Here is an 18,308-nt window from a genome sequence, read left to right as displayed (position 1 = left end):
GTCCATTACTTGTAAGATTTCTTTTTTGTACTTGGTTTCCCCATAGGCTTGGGTCCGAGGACCATGCAAGGCCTTGGTTCTGTCCATTACTTGTAAGATTTCTTTTTTGTACTTGGTTTCCCCATAGGCTTGGGTCCGAGGACCATGCAAGGCCTTGGTTCTGTCCATTACTTGTAAGATTTCTTTTTTGTACTTGGTTTCCCCATAGGCTTGGGTCCGAGGACCATGCAAGGCCTTGGTTCTGTCCATTACTTGTAAGATTTCTTTTTTGTACTTGGTTTCCCCATAGGCTTGGGTCCGAGGACCATGCAAGACCTTGGTTCTGTCCATTACTTGTAAGATTTCTTTTTTGTACTTGGTTTCCCCATAAGCTTGGGTCCGAGGACCATGCAAGGCCTTGGTTTTGTCCATTACTTGTAAGATTTCTTTTTTGTACTTGGTTTCCCCATAGGCTTGGGTTCGAGGACCATGCAAGGCCTTGGTTCTGTCCATTACTTGTAAGATTTCTTTTTAAGTAGTTGGTTTCCCCAGAGGCTTGGGTCCGGGGACCATGCAAGGCCTTGGTTCTGTCCAAAACTTGTATGCTTCTTTTTAAGTAGTTGGTTTCCCCAGAGGCTTGGGTCCGGGGACCATGCAAGGCCTTGGTTCTGTCCAAAACTTGTTGGAGATCAGCCCCTAGACCATGGCGGGGGGATTTGGCCTGAATCCGGAAGCCCCTAGAGCTGTCCGCGCTGTTGACACTGCAGGGCGTAGCCCCTAGCAAAAATTCGGGTCGGAGCAACGACGGCATGTCGCCGGAGATGGAGGGAATCCCACAAACCTCAGTTGGCTAGAGAGTTGACTCAAACACCTCCTACGCCAACGCGCAAGCCTTCCCACAGACGGCGCCAATTGTAGGGACACAAAATCTTTAACGGCCCAACGACTGTGTTGGGCTCGCACGCGGAAAGTCCCTCACAATAGTATTTGTAGAGAGTGGGCTTGAAAGGCCAGCGTTGGATCACAGGGGGACATTTCGGGCTGGACTTTAGGTGAACCAGCATGAGATAAAGCTTTGGGCTGGATATTCAGGCCCTTCAATCTTGTATCTAGGAGGATTTGGCTCCTCGGATCATGTCCGAGGAGCGATGGTGTTGTCCCCGGTTACCCGTCGGCAGGTTTTTAGGTGGTGTCCGGCGTATATTCTCCAGGCATTCTCTTTCATCAAGTCTTTCTCCAGAAGCTAGATGGGAGCCTCCCTTTTGGTCACATAACATTCTCTTTTATACTAGCCTACGTTCGTTGTCCTTCGTCCACGTGTAGGGTCGATCTTTCCAGGACAGATATCCGTCCCATCAGTCTAATCCCAAAATTACTGTAGATGATCCATAAAGCCTAAGATCCCGGCTCTGTTAGGGGCAGTGTCATGTCAGGGAAGGGCATTAAAGACAACTTCCCCAGGATATTTTCTGATTTTTCTAGCTTACTCGTGTTCCATTACTATCCCTGAGGTTTTGGGCCTGCCGAGGACGAAACCGTCCTCGGCTACGTCTTCGGGCTATTTTTATGTTTCCTAGTTTCGAGCTTGGGCCCTGGCCTCCTTCAGTTTAAGACCGGTGGGCTTCCCATAAGCGTGTGGGCCGGGCCCATAAATTATTGGACCCCACAAATGGCCTTAGGCATTCATTAAATTTTTTTAATATAATAAAAAGGTTTAAAGTTGGAGACGAGAGCAAAGCAAGATAGCCTACAAACTTGACTCTGTTGTTGTTAATTTATAATATGCATTCCTTGACTATCTTTTGGCTAAAAATCAAAAAATAAAAATTTATTTTATATATATATATATATAAACATCAACATGCAAACAAAAAATCATACTTCTATATAATATCACATCTTCCCTATTTGTCCTTTTCTAGACACTACACTACTTTGACTTATATCTGTAAATTAACCTGCCATATCAATGCATCAATTCCACAGCTTTGCCTTTATTGTTTTGAGACGAGCTCAAATTAACTTAATTCCTAGGTGGACAGGAAAAGAAACCATTAACCATGGCTATCCAAACACGGGCTAAGATTCCAGTTCTTGATTTTTCTAGTGAGGACTTGAAGCCTGGTACAGGTTCATGGTTCTCAATGCGCAAACAAGTTTGCCATGCACTTAAAGAGTATGGTTGTTTTGTAATAGAACTTGGCCATAAAGTTTCTTTACAACTTCACAATAAAATCTTTGATGCAGTGCGTGAGTTGTTTGATTTTCCCACAGAAACCAAAAAGAAAATCACTTATGAAAAGCCTTTCCATGGCTATGCCTCTAGTGCTCTCCACGAACGTTTGGTGATTGAAGAAGAGGGATTTGAAATCTGCGGACATCTCTATCAGAAACAAATACATTTAGCTATTTGTATGATTTATAATGCATGAAATACTCTTATATAGTTGACAAAACATAGTAGTCTATAAAAACTTTATCTTTGATATGAATAAGTACTGGTTTTTAACAATAAGTCTATTGGATAATATTACTGTCAGTTTCTTTAATACCTTCTCCCCTCTCCCCATGTGTGTGTTAAAAATACTTAGTATTCTCAAAAGAAAAAATAGTGAGTTAATCCTACATTGAAAAATAAGTGTAAGTTAAAGAGGTTTAAAGCCTATGCTATGTATTTAAGAGTTAGGACTTTTTAGATATATACCACTGTCAATTTCTTTAAAACCTTCTCCCCTCTCCCATGTATGTGTGTTAAAAATATTTAGTATTTAAAAAAAAAAAAAAGGTCTATTATCACAATAAATTATATAATCTTTTCATAATTAATTACTGTGTTGGTAATGAAAATGGTACCAATGGTGGACTCATATGAAAATAATTTTATACCAATTATAATTTGTCACCTTAAAGAGTTGTGAAAAAATGGTGAAATTTGTTGTTTCTTACATTACTTGATTTTTTAAACAAGAGTGATGCTAAGGATACTAAAATTTTACTACATGCATGTGTGCTTTGCAAATATATGTCACCAATCATAGAAAAAGATAGTTCTAATATATATTTATTACGATCTTGAATAGACATCTCACATCTATTGTCATGCCAGTTTATAAGTTTCTTGTAGTAAAATTTGGATAGTAATTTCAGCATTCTCCTTTAAACAATACATGTTAATGGTTTTCATCATGTAACACTACTTTTGTGATTTGTCTCTTGGTTAGTGAGATTGCAGATTCATATGTGAAGAAGATGGAAGAATTAGATAAAATGGTGATGAGATTGGTATTTGAAAATTATGGTGCAGAGAAATACTATAACTCTCACATGGAATCAACTACTCATACTATCGCATTTCTAAAGTATAATGAACCTCAAAAGACAGGGACCAACACAGGCCTTAAAAACCACACGGACAAACACTTCACTTTCATACTTCATCAAAATCGTATAAAGGGCCTTGAGATAAAAACTAAGAATGGTGAATGGATTGGTTTTGATCCCTCCCCTTCAACCTTTATATTCTTAGAAGCTGATGCACTCCAGGTGGGTTACTTATAATTAATGGTTGTCATTGCAGAACTCCTATGAACATTCCTCTTTCTTATACTATACTACCAAAAAATATTTAAGAATATGAGAAAATATTGGTAAATATAGTGGGAAATGTTATAAAAGTATTCTAGCTTGTATAAGCTTATAACATGTAAAACATGTTAGGAAACTAGTGAAAGTTATTATGATTCTATTTTGTCATGAAACAAATGTTTTTTTTCTCTTAGTGTTGTGATCAATTTAAGTCTTAATTTCCAGAGCTGTTAACAACTTTGGTTACTGAGCCTGAGTAATGTTCCATATACAATATTATGCACAACTGTTTACATTACTTGTATATGATTGAAGCAAACATTACTTTTGACTGGGTTCATCATTGAATTCCCCTTTTATTATCTATAATTCATAATATATTATGACAATAGTTGTGAAAAATATTGTGTCCTTAGACTTATTGATTAATAATTTCATATTGCACCTTTCGAAATAGTATGTTATTATAATATATTCTATTATAATTGATTGATGCATGTTTCACTTGAACAAGGTATGGAGCAGTGACAGGATACAAGCTTGCGTCCAACGAGTTACATTGAGTATTGAAAATGAGATGAGATATTCACTCGAGTTGTTTGCATTCAATGATGGGTCAATATGTGTGCCAGAAGAATTAGTTGATAAAGATCACCCTTTACAATATTGTCTGATAATGCACAAAAATTGTCAGTGAGCTGATTGTCCTCGATCGATCCAAAGGCTACCTGAAGAACAAAAAACCAAGAACCAAACAAAGAGCACCGGTGGGGTGCCAGCCAAAGACCCTCTGAAGGTTAAGTTAGTGAATGAGAAATCTCCAAGAACTCTATAGTGTGAGAGCTAGGGATTTTCTGCGTACCTGGGAGAAAAGGAGGTCTAATGCTTATATAGTGTTGAATAGCAAACCAATATCTCTTGAATGTAGGGATCTTTCCTTGTAGAAAAGATCTGGAATTAGGGTTCCATGATTTTAGGGTGTTTTTGCATACAAGGAAGATATGGGCGTGTAGTAGGGTTTTTGGGAGTGGTGCGCAAGATATTTCCATATGAGGATATATGCATGGAGACTATGTAAAGGATTGTGGGGCCCATTAGGTCTACCCGTAGGCGTGGTCCGGCTTCTATCCGTTAGTGTGTAATTGTTGACGCAAGAAACAATCTGTCTATAGAATGTGAGCTACCTAATGAGTCTCCTAGGGGTGGCATCTCCATTCATCTGTACCCTAAGATCTGACGATGGAACATATTATGACAAATCCGAGGCCTCTATAATGACGGGCTCATGGTTGGTAGGCTTCGCAGCTTGTCATCGGGATGGTGAGGACAAGGATTGTCCGTTCCTGTGAGTACCAAGATGGATGGAGAGAAATGGAGGCTTGAGCCCGTTGGGGTCGTTTAGGACGGGTGAACAACCAAAATTCTTGCCAGACGAAAATACCCTCATTAGCTGCCCCTTACTCCATGACCCGTCGGGGTAGTTGAAGGGTCGTGGAGTACATAAAATATTTTCATCATTTAATGTTCTTCGTCTCGAAAATCTATGTCATAAATGAAGGGCAAAAAGGTCTTTGCATTTTGTGGGGTGACATGTTGTGTCTTCTAATTCGTTCATAGGAAGCGTTGTGTCGCTTCGTTTTTTCGTGCTCCTTTGTTTTATAAATATGCCCACGCCCTTTTGAAGTTTACTTTTTTATTTTACTCAGAAATTCACCTAGAGCTCTAGCTTCAGTTCTATCCGTCCGTTGCCTGTTATTCGTCCTTACGCTTCGCTACTTTGTTGAGCTCATTTTCTACCATCGTCTTTGCAAGGTAATTTCTTTTTCCTTATATACTCATTCTTCTTTCAATCGACCCTCCTTGGTCGCCAGTCTAGTATTTAGCTTACGTTTGAGTGACCACCTAGCTTTTATTCGTCGCTTGTAGGTGAGAGGATGTTAGGTGGTAGTAAAGTGACGAGCGGTCATGTTTCGTTGATTCCTCTAGATGATGAACATGTCGGTCCGTCGAGCAATGACCCTATGGTGGGAGATTGGACAGACTTTCAAAAGAAGGAACCGTCAACTCACCTTTAAGAAGAAAAAGTGGAGGGAGATGAAGAGGTGGAGTTAGAAAGAGAAGAGGTAGAGGGAGAGAGGGACAAAGGTGAGGGAGACGGAGAAGAAGAATTTGGAGAAGAAGAGGACGGAAAGGAAGAGGATGGGGAAGGAGACGGAAAGGGCTTTGAATTGTCGAGCGATGATTTTAGGCCTTTTAGTCTCCCTAAGATCTGGTTAGTGAACAACTTTCTCCCCAAATTGTCGGTGAAGGTGTTTAACAAACTCCATGATTGTTTCCAAATACCCAGCCATATACCTTTAAGGTTGCTGGGTAAAAATGAGAAGTGCTACTCCGGATAGAAGGCGAAAGTCGGCTTTTATGAGTCTGCCTTGGTCATGGTGCTGAGACTGCCTTTTACTGCATTGCATCGTCAGCTCGCGGACTACCTAGGCATGTTTGTCAGGCAGATCTATCCCAACGCTTAGAGGATCTTTATTGGTGCTGAAGTGCTATAGGGGCAGATGAGTGGGGGCCACCGTTAGCTTACCTTAGACGAGTTCTTTTTCTATTATAAACCCCAGCAGATAGCAGGTTCAAAGTGTTTTTACAATTTTGTGACGTGAAAGTAGACGTTGAAACTAGCGAAGGACGTGCCTGATTCCAATCGAGATTGGAAAGGTAGATATTTCTTTATTTAGGGGACGGATTGAGTGTGTAGACCAGAAGAATGGGTGGATGTAGTTGAGTTTGATAATACTTGGGGAGTTTTAGGTACTGTTGGTGAGTTGTCCGTAGTGTAATTAACCTTCCGTTGTTGTGGGCTAATGGAGTCGCCACCTAGATTAGGTTTAGGAACCATATTGGGTTTTTGGGCCAATTACTTACACACATGGGTCCACGTACCAAGTTATGGGTCCGGAGTTTGGGTACGGCTTGGGAAGGTGTTAGGCACCCAAGACTGCCTGGCTTGTGGGCCGGCCTCTATTATGTGTTGCTAGGCTATATTTAATTAAAGAGTTTATTAAGAGAGCCCTAATCCTTATCCTAAACATACATCATGCAATTAAGAAAATAACACACATAACATGTTAGAAACTATCACAATATGAAAGGAAACAAATCAAACACAAACAAACAAAATAAAATAAACATGGCAAGTTGACAATTAAATAAAACACACAAGGAAAGAAAATCAAATAAACTAAACATGGCAAAAAATTCTCAAACAACATGGAAAACAATTAAACCTAAATAATTAACCTAAAACGTAATCAAACAGAATCAAATAACATATGGAAAATGATCGAAGATAATAAAAACAAGATTTTACCCTAATCTAGATTCGGGGTGCGTATATATACTCAAGCATGCATACGCATATATGAAATATGCGTACATGTACCCAAGTATGCATACACAGCCTTTAATATAGATTTAAAAAAAAAAAACTACATTTTTAGAGATTTAATCAAACAAACATATAACATGTGAGATCAAACAAGGGTGTTAGAAACCCTAAAAAACTAAACTAACCTAAAACAAAAACATAAAACATCAACATAAACAACAAAACATGAAACAAAACAAACAATTAAACTAAACTACATTAAATCAATAAACATGTTGAACTAACCTAGGGATTGCAATAACAATATAAGAACAAGAAGAACATATTATAAATAACCTAAAATCAGATTAATACATATCAAACATAGTCATGAATATCAAACAAATCAAATAAAAAAAATATAAAACGATGTTAAGAAACTCATGTGAATCTTATTGAACAAAGAAAGAGTTCATTGAAAGAACACTCACCTTGCTTTAGACTATGAGTTTAGAGTTTGATTAACCAACCCCTTAGTGCCTACAACACAAAGATTAGATTGATAGGACAAGAATAATAAAAAATACACAATAGTTTAGGTAATCACAACTCAAGAACAAACTTTAATTGAAAAAGGTTTTTGAGAAATCAATTTTGGAAAATCGTTTCCACCTTAGAACTAACTAAAGAAAGGTTTTAATTCTATAAAAAAACGTTCTAAGGTGATGCCCTAGGGTTTTGAAAAGAGGAAAAAAAGGTTTTAGAGAAGATGGAGGCAAAAAAATCACTCTCTCTAGCTAGCGTTTTGATTGGAGACATAAGGTGAGTATTTATAAGTAAAAATTAGGGTTTTGGGGGCTGTTTAATGATCTCTGGACATGCTCAAGGGTCTATGGGCCGGCCCACATCAAATAATGATGTTTTGGGCCTTTAAAATGAAGTTTTAAATCCCAGAAAACCAGACTACCTAGTTGACCTAACGTCAAACAGTCATAACTCACTCAATATAAGTCCAAAGTAGACAAAATTTGTGTTCAAAAGCCCAGGATGTCTATTTTCCAATAAAACAAACTTCAATAAAAAAAAAATCATTTGTGAATCAAAAGTTATGGTCAAAACAGTGAGTAAAGGTCACTTTTTAGTATTGATTTCAATGCAATTTGAGCACTTTTGAGTTGTGATTACTTCCAAACTATTGTGATTTTTTTTTTTTTTTGAGAAAACGATAATGGGCTTTTCATTAATCAAGCATAAAGCCTCTTTCAAGAGTTACAAAATGCATTGCACTACTATGAATATCCTCCATCCACACTTGTGGTTCATGCAAAATTTTTGCTAACTTTGCTAACTTATCTGCTACGTTCTTTCCTTTACGTCTTGTATGTGAAAAGGATGCCGATCTCAACTCTCCTGATAGTGCTCGGGCTTCCTCTATTAAGTGGCCAAAAGCTGTCATACAAGGTTGGACTGGTTTGAGATGGTTGATAATAACCTCTGAGTCACCTTCGATCACCACATCTTGGAGCTCAATTTCTAGTGCAAACAAGATGGCCCTTTTGCATGCCAGTGCTTCCAGGTCTGCAATCATTGGTGGTAATCTGATGCGTTCCGATAGGGATGCAATAACCATGCCATCTGAGTCTCGCACAACCACACCTAGTCCCGCCGAGTCCGTATCAATGAAAGTTGCACCATCAAAATTTATTTTGTAAATTGAAGGTGAAGGTCCAACCATTGAGTTGGGTGGGGTACCCAATCTTGTTATGATGGCTCTTCCTGCACTGAGTGAAACTCCTGCAACCGTTCAATGGCATCCTTGTATATTTTTTGCATTGGCACAGAAATTGAACCTACCCGTTTTGCATTTCAGTTGTACCAGATACTCCACCCCATGTATGCAAAGAGTTCCGCCAACTTCTGATTTTTTTGTGCAATAATTCCTTGGAATAAATCTTAGAAGCTTGCAAACTTTTTAGATAAAAATTTCCTGCAACATTCCATTTCCCACCAGACATGTTTCACCATTTGGCACCCCCACAATGCATGGATACAATCTTCGACATCTTCTCCACATCGATCACATGTTGCGTCCTGTATTATGTTCCACCTTGGTTGACATATATCAAGCTCATCACTAGGGTCGGGGACCAAAATTTATTAATGGGTACAAAATGCGATGTCTACAGTCGTAAAATCAGATGCTACCTTTCTCTTTTTTGCTTATTCCTGTTATTCCGTCGCTAACCCTTTCTTGTTTTTGGTCCGTCAACTCAAGCGCTGACAATGATCAGCAAGGAGCAGAGGGACTTTTTGGGATGAATCTTAAAGATTCCCTTAATAGAGAGGAGTTGAAAGAAGCTAGTGACGCTTGACACTCTCCACGCATATTGTGGAGGAATAGTGCCGATGGTTGAAGCAAGAAGGTTAGATGCTCAATCTTGCTGACGTAAATATTTTTGTCCGTCTCTTTTTTATTCTTCACTCTCTCTATTTTGATTTGCCCGTCCTTTATCTTACTCTTGTTTTTAGTTTTGCAGAGATGGAGTTGGGGCTGAAAAGGGCTTTGGCGGTGAAGAAGGCTACAGACCTTCAAACAAAGGCTGGTAGTTTGTCTGCCCCTGCTGCTAAGACAAGCCATAAGAGGAAGAATCAAGCTGACGGGGGACGTTTGGCGAAGAAGATCATTAGCCAACCCATCGCTTCAGACTTAACAGGATCCCAGAGTAATCCTAACCCTCCCCGTCATGGTGTGGTTAAGGGTTTGATGACACCTTGTGTCCCCGTCATTAATGAGCTAGTCCCTTCGCAAGTCCCTCTTCTGGTGAGGGATGAGTAGCATGCCATCCAAACGGCTTATTCCATCATCAAGGATGTGGACCTTGACGAGACGGACGCCTTGGGGGACTCTGGACGATTAAGTTATGTATTAATAACTTTCTAAGTCATGTATTAATGATGGATTCATTATGTATTAATAACTTTTTAGGTAATGTATTAATGACGATTAAGTTATGTATTAATAACTTTCTAAGTCATGTATTAATGATGTATTTATTATGTATTAATAACTTTTTAGATAATGTATTAATGACAATTAAGTTATGTATTAATAACTTTTTCAGTCATGTATTAATGACAATTAAGTTATGCATTAATAAATGTTAGGTTCTAAAAGTTTAGAACAATTGGCAAACCATGAACATAAACTTGTCAAGATATAGATCTTAGAGTCTATGAAGTCATATTAGACAATGCTCAAAGTGCTGCAAGTCAGAATTTAAAGAACATACAAGCTACAGGTTTAGAAAGTCAAAATTAGACTGGTTCGATAGATCAAGAGAATTTTTCAATCGATTGGAAGTTGCAAATTGGCAAACGTAAAAAGCCCATAACTTGTTCGTTTGAAACCCAAATTGCGATCCTTTTTTTCCTGTATTTAAAGGACATTATAAGCTAACCGTAGAGGGATTTTTAAGTGAGAGAAGAGTGATTTTTATGCCTCTAATTGTAGATCTAGGGTTTTTGTACCTAAAGCTTTCTCAAGTCTTCTACCGGTAATATTCTTTGAAGAAACTCAAGATCCGGTGTTATAAAAGTTGCTGCTACAAGATCAACTACTAATGGTGATTTGAAACCTTTGAGTGAGATTTCAAAATCACAAACATGGGTGTTTGTGTTACAGATTCAAGATAGAAGAGTCCATGGATTCGGAGCTGCATGTGGTCGTGTGAGTAAGTTCTACAAGAGGTAGCTTTAGATTTTGGGAAAAAATCTATTGTAAACTTCTATTCTATCATAGTGAATTTGTTTTACCTTGAGGATAGTTAGGTGAAATCATTCTCATGCTTTTTACATTGAAACTAGACTGTTTCATTGGTTTTTCTGGGTAATCATATTATTCTCTTATTTATTTTTTTTGCATTGCATGAAATGATTTATTTCTGTTTAACCTCGATCAGATAATTAACCTAAGTAATCACTTGGATAATATATTAGGTTAAACAATTTGTTTTAAAGGGTCTAAACAAACAAACGGTAACTTTTTAGGTCATGTATTAATGACGGATTCATTATGTATTAATAACTTTTGGCGAAACTACACTGTTAGTCTTTGAAGTTTACCTTGTGAGCGCAATTGGTCCATCAAGTTTCAAGTGAGTGCAATTAGTCCCTTAAGATTTAAAAATGTCTTGTATTGGTCCTTCAATTAGTTTTATTGCTTACATGTCTAACAAAACAATGACATGTCAATTTGTAAATGACTTGGGATATTTTTTATTATTAAAAAATTACACATAAGCACAAACTCAAAATCTAAAATTTCAAACTTTTTTTACAAATTAGACTTATCCCAATCCCTAAACAACCCAAAACCCTTAAGCCAGAACCTCTATACAAGCCTCCACAGAATTCCAAATATCAAGCCATAACCATTGTAAACTCATAGCAAAATCCAAATCTTTTTGCTGAACTCCACAACTCTTGACAAAAGCCACAATGACCCTAATTAAGGATTATAATTAGGGCTGTGTATGGGTTGGGTTGGGTTGGGTTAAGAGGAATTTTTGACCCAACCCACCATAGTGGATTAAAAAAAATTCAACCCAACCCATCACATAAGTCCAACCCAACCCACATGGGTTGGGTTGAACCCATGGGTTGGACAAATTTTTTTATTTATTTTATTACTATTATTATTCAATTGAGGAGAAAAAAAAAATATCATACCTACCACCTGAGTTGTTAAACAAAATATACATTAATATATGAACTAATATACATTAATATTGGCTTTTATATAGGATAGAGGATAGGAGGAAGAGTTGGTTATTTAAAAAAAAATTATTAATTATATAATATATTTTAAATATATGGATGGGTCGGGTCCGGTTTGGCAGGTTTGAAATTTTATGACCTGAACCCAACCCGACCCACTATTAAAAAAATCTTGTGACCCAACACAACCCACCAAGCCCTAAAAACCGACCCAACCCGGCGAGTTGGGTTGGGTCGAGTCGGTTTTGGCGAGTCGGTGGGTTGGCTGCACACCCCTAATTATAATTCCTCATCTTCTCAAATTATACAACGTTAAGATTTATTCATGAGGCCAACCAAAAAAGGCCACACGTCATGGGACCTCAACTTGCCATATATTTTGCCAAGAAAAGCTTGTCAGCCCCTGTTCTCAAAGCCTCGTAATAATCTTTCACACAGAATCCATGACTTTTATAGAGAGTCCAAACCATTTTGTTTTCTTCCCCCTTAAAAGATCTATACAAAAGAATGGATCTACTTCAAAAAGCCTTGATATTCTCCTTCGTTTCTTTGTTACCAAAGATTGGGTCAACTTCATTGTTTAGACCCATAGCTAGCTACATAAAAGATCCAAATTTATATAAAAGAAACCATTTTTTTTCGAATTTTAATATTTGATTTGAACCAAGTGTATATAATAGAAAAAAATGTGTGAGGTTTTTATTTCACAATGAGATCTATAGCAGTTGAGGCTTGGTTGTTGGTATTGCAATGGAGGCTGACATTGAAGTATAGGTGAACGGGATTTGGGTTATTTGGGGATTGGGATAAGTCTAAGTTAAAACTTTTTTTGACAACTCAAATTGTGAGTTGGTCATGTGTAATTTTTTAATAATAAAAAATATGCCATGTCACTTAAAAGTTGACACATCATTATTTCGTTAAACACATGGGTAATAAAATTAGTCAAAGTTAACAGATGACCAATAATGCTCATTTTTTAAAACTTAAGGGACTAATAGTGCTCACTTGAAACTTGAGGGACCAATTGCACTCACAATTATAACTTTCTAGGTCATGTATTAATTACAATTAAGTTATGTATTAATAACTTTATAGGTCATATTTTAATAACGATTAAGTTATAACTTTCTAAGTCATGTATTAATGATGACGATTAAGTTATGTATTAATGATGACGATTAAGTTATGTATTAATAACTTTTTAAGTCATGTATTAATGACGAATTCGTTATGTATTAATAACTCTTTAGGTCATGTATTAATGACGATTAAGTTATGTATTAATAACTTTGTAGGTCATGTATTAATGACGATTTAGTTATGTATTAATAACTTTCTAAGTCATGTATTAATGACAAATTCATCATGTATTAATAACTTTTTAGGCCATGTATTAATGACGGATTCATTATGTATTAATAAATTTTTAGGTCATGTATTAATGATGATTAAGTTATGTATTAATAACTTTCTAAGTCATGTATGAATGACGATTAAGTTATGTATTAATAACTTTCTAAGTCATGTATTAATGGCGCATTCGTTATGTACTAATAACTCTTTAGGTCATATATTAATGATGATTAAGTTATGTATTAATAACTTTCTAAGTCATGTATTAATGACGATTAAGTTATGTATTAATAGCTTTCTAAGTTGTGTATTAATGACAAATTTGTTATGTATTAATAATTTTTTAGGTAATGTATCAATGACGATTAAGTTATGTATTAATAACTTTTTAGGTTATGTATTAATGACATATTTTTTATGTATTAATAACTTTTTAGGTCATGTATTAATGAAGATTAATTAGGTATTAATAACTTTTTAGTAAACCTTATGCAAGGCCAACACACCTTTTCCAATGAAAATTGAAACGCACATGGTAGTCACATTGAATTTGGACATGTTTTGTATACGTACAACTCAATAATTTTGGGCTATAAAAGTAGAAGTAAAATGCATTTCAAGTGTAATAAAATATCTTTTTTGAGCACTAGCAAGATGAAACAAAAGATAATATCCCAGTTTTATAGTTTTGTGTTTGTCCTTCTCTTAGTCTTTGGCCTAATTAGTTCTTATTCGTTTAAAAAGAAACATGTACAAATCATCGACAACCTCAACATCGAAACTTTAAACTATCATTGTCAATCAGCATAAGATGATTTGGGCATTAGAACTCTTTAGCCTAATGAACAATGGGAATTCTCTTTTCACAATGCTATATATGGCACAAAAGAATTTTATTGTTCTTTTTGGTAAAATAACTTCAATGCTAGTTTTGATGTTTATCTTGCTAATGATCATTGGTTAAAGAATTGCGGTGAGGACCATTGCATTTGGACGGTGCAATATGATGGATTCTACTTGTATTAAATAAAAAAGGCTATAAATGTGAAGATGCATGATTGGCAACAATGGTAGAAAGTAGACATATCACAGCAGCCAATCATGATTGTTAGTGTGAATCTTCTGGTTAACCATGTGTGCCTTATGTTTGTTTTCAAAAATAAAGAATGATTTTATCTCCCTTTCTATTTCACTTTCATTTTTATATGTTAGATATGTTTGTCTAATGCCATTAAATTTAATAATTGTCCGAATTTATTGTTGAACTTGTTTATTTTGTGTTGACAAATTTATTTATTAATCTTGCCAAATACATGTTTTTGCCAATGAAAAACTGATGATGCAAAAAATCGTCAGTTGAGTTCTCTTCTATGTTGATGGACAATGAGGATGAATTTGTCAACGGACAAACCTGCAATAAGATGTGAAACAAAGATATATGGATACACTGATATGGTGTGTGCCAAAAACCCTCCAACATATGATAAAGTCAGTTGGAATTCAATTGGAATATCACAATGGAATTCAACTTTGGGAGTATTTTTGGGATTAGAATTGTGTATCTTTTGTTTCTGTTCCTCTTTGGCTTTATAGCCATCTTGTCTTTAATGACCAATGGATCTCTGCATTCATTCTCATTTGTAATGGTTAATACGTTACAAACTGATGCTTCGATTTGTGTAACATAGGGCGGAGCTAGAGGGGTAATTGAGAGGGGGCAAATGCCCCCCTAACTCCTCCTCAAAAAGTTCATGAGTACTAGTATATAGAAATCATTAAATGCTTTGCCCCCTCTGACCTAAGGAAAAAAAAAAATCAAAACAAAAAAGTAGTTTCTACTTAAATAAGAAAATAACTCTGACACCAAAGAAAGTGGAAAATTTTCACGGCATAGAGGCATTCAATGCACTTTATTCCCCTTTTAAACCAAAACTAGCATCACTATCGTTTTAAAAATTTTTATCTTCTCCTAGGATTTAGCATGTCACTATTTATGGCAATTTGGATGTTTATCCCAATTTTTCCTTTTTTATTTTTATTTTTTATTTAAGAAATTTCAATTGTTTGTGGTTCTACAACAAAGCATTTTAGTGAGAAAAAAATAGAATGATATATAATTAATGGGTCCATATAGATGTATATTAATTGCTGCACTAATCAGATAGAATCAACCATATTAAAGAACAAAGCTGGAAAAATGAAAAATTAGATTACATGACTTGAGTCATTAAATATGAATCATTTGATGTGTCACACTGTCACTATATTATGAAAGTTGAAAAATAGAAAAGGTAGCTAAAAAGTAACTATCCTAACTAGGAAGTAGGAAGAAATGGAAATGAAAGCATCAAATAGAGAAAACATTGCATTACAAAAGTTAAACAATTGCATAGAACATACTTAATACACCATAAATTAGTAAGGCCACAAAAAGAAAAGCTTCCCTCGTGGCCAGATTTGACTTCTAAAGAGGTCTAGATGATAATAAAAGTACAACATGAAACCAAGAGGCTTCAATATTTACTTTTAGTAATGTTGGACAAACTGATTTTAATGTCTTTATGGATTTAATTAAATAAATCTCTTGCTTTCGTTGTTATTTGTTAGTATAATTTTTTATGAAAATTACAGTTGCTCACAATGGTTTATATCGATTTTTTATAAAAAATTTTAAAAATATATTTACTTTAATTCTTGCCTCCCCTCAACTAAAATCCTAACTTTGCCACTGCTCCAGGTGGGTTACTTATAATTAATGGTTGTCATTACAAAACTCCTATAAGCATTCCTCTTTCTTATACTATACTACCTAAAATATTTAAGAATATGAGAAAATATATAGGTAATTATGGTGGGAAATATTATGAAAGTATGCTACCTAGTATAAACTTATAAAATGTAAAACATGTTAGGAAAATAAAAGTAATCATGATTCTAATTTTTCATGAAACAATTGTTTTTTTTCCTTAGTGTAATGATCGATTTATGTCTTAATTTCCAGAACTGGTAACAACTTTGGTTGTTGAGCATGAGTAATATTCCATATACAATATTATGCACAATTGTTCACATTGAGCATGAGTAATATTCCATATACAATATTATGCACAACTGTTCACATTACTTGTATATGATTGAAGCCACATTACTTTTAACTGATTATCTACAATTCACAATAAACTATGTCAATAATTGTGAAAAATTAAAATATTACTTAGACTTATCAATTAATAATTTCAAGATTGTACCTTTTGAAATAGTATGTTATTATAATATATTCTATTATAATTGAGCGATGCATGTTTCACTTGAACAAGGTATGGAGCAATGACAGGATACAAGCTTGTGTCCATTGAGTTACGTTGAGTACTGAAAATGAGACGAGATATTCACTCGGGTTTTTTGCATTAAATGATGGGACAATATGTGTGCTAGAAGAATTTTGATGAAGATCACCCTTTACAATACCGTCCATTAAATATTCTTGAATATTTCAAAGATCAAAAAGCACAAGCTAGTCACGGAGAACTTTCAGTCAAAGCCTATTGTGGTGTTTGAACTCATTCATTCCAGAAAAGCATATCTCAATGCTATTTTTATTGCGCACTGGGGGTTGATTTTAGCGTCTTAGTTTCCTAAAGTCAAAAGTGTTTAGATATGTTTTTATAAGAAATTTTAAAAGGAAGTAGAAAGTTATTTTTATTGTGCTTCCCACAAGTTTAATGGGCTTTCAATAAGGATATAGGAATGAATAAACATGTTATGTACTTCAATTTTTTTTTTGGCTGAATATGTACTCTAAATATAACTAATAAATAAAAGTATTTTGATATCAAAAACAAAAATATTTTATCCCCCAATTTTCGGAGTTGAAATTCTTTATCTTGTTGTCAAAAGTCTTGTAACCCAATTGACACATCATGATATTTCCAATATTTGAGACATCTAAGTTTCAAATCTCTCTCCTCCACCCTCCCCGCTCTTATTGTTGTAATTTGTAACTATCAGATTATCAAAAGTGAATTCTTTATCCCACCATGTTAGTGAGACCAACTAATATGAGAGATAAGGAATTGTGTATTTATTTTATTATCAGAGTATTTTATAGTTACTCCCACATATCACACTTATCCACGCATTACATTTTTTTTTTTCAATAATTAAAATATAATCTCAAATAGAAGTGAACTAGATCTCCGTCAATTCTCACAAGCTCTAGCCCACCCCCAAAAAATTGCTGCTAAAGCATTAATCTTCTAACACCCAAAATTTGTTACAACTTAAATGGATTAAAAAGCATGGGTCTTATTGTTTTTAATTTAGAGGGGAAAAAAAATAGGATGAATGATTTTCTATAAAAACAAGGCTTGGTACAAAACAAATCTTCCCCCCCCCCCCCCCCCCCCCCCACCCCCCCCGGTGGTTAACTTTAAGCATGCATTACATAATAAAATTGATCTTGTTTCATTACTTGCACTTGTTAATTTCATTATTGTCTTCTTGTTTTGTTGCTTGTTCCCATTATTGCTTGTTTTTGTTGCATGATTTAATTTTAAACCATCATGCCATGAAAATAAAATTACTACTTTTGTTTTAATTGTTGTAATAAATTCAAATAATGATTATTTTTGTGTCCTTTAAATAACAAAATAAGCTTTAAATTACCCTTGCTTATTTAATAGATAACAGTGGTAGAATTGGTCACCATTTGATCCAATTCCGCCAAAAGCTTCATGAATGAATTAGTTCTCTCGCTAACCAAGAGAAAAACACAACAAAAAAGAGTTATTGTTACATTGTACAAAGTTTTTTAAAAATAAAAAGTATTAAGCTATTAGAGAATACTGTGGTTTATTTTTTCGTCAATTAAGAACTATAATTAAAAAAAGAGAAGACAAGATTTAGATTAGATTATCACCGGACATGATCATTTCCAATGGGCCAGAAGATATTGGTCAACTTATGAGTTTCTTCCTTGGAGGTTGCATTATCAATCAACATGCGTTCAAAAGGAGCAGTAGCCCATGGAAAGGCCTTTCAGAAGTGACTTTTCTTTTGGTTTCCATGGGGAACTCAAACAACTCTCCAACTGAGCTAAACATTGTTTTGTGAAGCTCTAAAGGAATTTTATTGCCGAGTTCCGCTACAAAAACAACTGTACTTTCAAGTGCACGGCAAAAATCTTTGCGAGCTGACAACCATGAACTTGTTCCGGGCTTCAGCTCCAAGTTGGAGAAATCAAGAA

At 35.3% G+C, this 18,308-nt stretch overlaps 1 pseudogene; it reads left to right on the top strand.

Moving 5' to 3' along the window:
• The first annotated feature begins 2,039 nt into the window (after positions 1-2,039).
• Positions 2,040-16,621, top strand: LOC126703571 (2-oxoglutarate-dependent dioxygenase AOP3-like; annotated as a pseudogene).
• Positions 16,622-18,308: the final 1,687 nt, after the last annotated feature.

This window comes from Quercus robur, chromosome 10 (assembly GCF_932294415.1).
Source record: "Quercus robur chromosome 10, dhQueRobu3.1, whole genome shotgun sequence".
Taxonomy (NCBI): domain Eukaryota; kingdom Viridiplantae; phylum Streptophyta; class Magnoliopsida; order Fagales; family Fagaceae; genus Quercus; species Quercus robur.
This window is presented reverse-complemented; position numbering and strand designations above follow the sequence as displayed.